Source organism: Pteropus medius, unplaced genomic scaffold (assembly GCF_902729225.1).
Source record: "Pteropus medius unplaced genomic scaffold, Ma_sr-lr_union100, whole genome shotgun sequence".
Classification (NCBI taxonomy): Eukaryota; Metazoa; Chordata; class Mammalia; order Chiroptera; family Pteropodidae; genus Pteropus; species Pteropus medius.
The window spans coordinates 26356839-26359528 of record NW_024340849.1 but is presented as its reverse complement, the minus strand read 5'-3'; positions in this window follow the sequence as shown (position 1 = coordinate 26359528).

Here is a 2690-nt window from a genome sequence, read left to right as displayed (position 1 = left end):
AAGCAAGAGGAAGCAATTAGCTGAACTGGAACAGAGCCAAGAAAGCAAGACAAGATTTTCCCCAACTTTGAGAAGGAGAATGCAATGTGTGATACATGAGCAGGTTCCCAGTCTGTGCTCGCAGATGAAGGTACTAGGAGAAGGGATGAACTAGTCATAAGGTGATCCCGTTTGGACTGGGTAAGTGGAATGGTTTCTTGAGCTCAATGCAGAATACCCTATTTTTTCCCTAATAGGCCTCTTATCCAAGTACACACCCAGCCCCAACCTTGTTTGGCTTATGAGATCTGACAAGATCACGGTTTGAGAGAGGAGGTCTGTAACACTCTCTGACAGTGGTTGACTTGGCTTTTAATAGAAATGGGCAGAAATGTAGGGACCTTGTGCATTTGAACACACAAGATGGGCCAGCTTTCATCGCAGGCGCCTCAGAGCCTCTCCGTGGCAGCTGGAGTGGAGACCTATGAGCTGATCTGGAAAATGCGTCCTTTCCTTCTAATGGAAGCCACCACGTTGCGTTCCTTTAATTACATCATGTCATGTCATGTTCCCATGTGAAATGACACAGAGGAACACTTGGCGACCTGGGATAACAGTGATGAATTGCATCCTGAAGAGAAGCCGGCTTTGAAAGGCATCTGATGTGGCAAAGCAGGTAGTTCATATGTCTGTGGGAGTCATGGATGATTTTTCCATTACAAATCACAAATATTTAATGGTAAGATTATGTGGGAAGCAAGAGAGGCTTTTTGCCAAATTTTATTTTTATTAATGAAGTGTAATAATTACTTTATACTAAAAATAATAAAAATTATAATTATTAAGTAAATGAAAGCAGCTACTTTCAGAGGGATTAATTTTCCATAATCGGATTAGATGATGAAACTAACATCAGAGAGGGGTTCATTCTAATAATTGTTTGTTTCCTGAATTTGAAATTGAAAAAGAGCGTGAGAGAAAGTAACAACTGTCTAATCAACCATTAGGTAGAATTATTTACAATAAGTTTCTCTGAAGTCCTAATAAAGACTGAAAAGAAACATCTAGAGCACCCTCCTGCAATGTGGTTGCCACTAGTCATATGGGACTATTTAAATGTAAATCAGCTAATAAAATTAAAGGTTCAGTTCCTTAGTCGTAGTAGCCACATTTCAAGTTCTCAAAAGTCACATGTGGCGAGTGCCTTTTCTATTAGACAGCATAGCTACAGAACATTTCCATGGCAGAAAATTCTAAAAGGCAATCCTGACTGAAAAGAGGAAAAAAAAATACACACACACAGCTACATGTGTCTTCATGCTTCTGATTTCCTCATATATGTTGACATGTAGACTAAATATCTAAGTGATTAAATGCATTTTTCCACTTTTTATGCAGGTCTGTTCATGACATAGGAAAAGTTTCATCTTGCTCTTGTGAAATCACATTTTTATTTTTCTCTTAGCCTGCTATTATTTGTAGATGGTGGTTTCTTTCCCCGCTAAGACCTCAAAAATGCAGGTTCCCCTGGAATGCAGATGAACACCATCATTAGGTAAAACCATGTTTGGGATTTAGTTCCCGATGTTCTCAACTAAATGGAAACCTATTTACAGAAAACTCCTTTATTTGTCTCCCCTCGAGGGGTCAGGTCCTGACTTTTTATTTAGGAAAGACTCTCTCTATGAGTCATGTCATCATATCATTTAACAATCAAATTATGCCTTACCAAAAATGTAAAAATATCAATCAATTTTTCTTACTCAGACTCAGAAATAGGAAAAAAAATACTTACATTTTTAAAAAAGTTATTTTGAAATATTCCTTCGTGCAACAGAAAAAAATAAACTTTTGAAAATCACCTCTAAGGAAAAGAAAACATAATATCAAATCCCAGATTCTTTCAAAAGTATGTATGTTTGCTCCCCATAATAGCTTTATGAGATGATTTTTAAGAAGTATTTTATTCCATCTCACAGAGAACAAAAAGGGTCCCCCTGTCCTCCCCACTGAAGTTAAGTCCACGGTTACCACACTGTTTATTTGGTGGCAGACCCAGAACTCGAAAACAGATATTCTGACATGGAAACTAAGGTTCTTTTTAAGTAGAATGCATTTCCCATCTTGAATCCAAGCCTTGGGAATCTCAAGAACACAGAACTGTGTACAGGAAAAAAAAAAAAATGGAGCTTAACGAATTGAGCGATGAGTAACAGCCAGCTGTTGCCTTCATTTACCTTCTTCTCTGTGGAAAAGTAGTAAATGGTATAGGCAAGCAAGGGTACTGCTTCTCTCCTGAAACTCATTATTGTCAGTAATGTGATTTTATTACTAAACTGCAGCTAGCTTTTTAATATACTAAGCAAGTGTGGGCAACTACTGTGTATGACTTACTGTGCCTTTAACATTTTATAATTACAAGCTAGACACTGTTAAAATGTGGTGGGTAAGGGTGAAGCATTGTACTATAGCTGGAAAAAAATCAATACCTGTTCCCGAGATAGGGTACTTGACCAGAAAGGATATTGCAAGATACAAAAGAATAGATATGAAATACTATTTCTCTGAAGTTTGTTTTATTATTATTTTTTTAATCTTATTGCATCAGCAGTACAGAACACAGATCAGGTAGATCTACAGAGGCACCATAATTCTTGTTGATTTCTTGAGATAATGTGAATTTGTATGAATTGTAAATTGTATATTAGTTC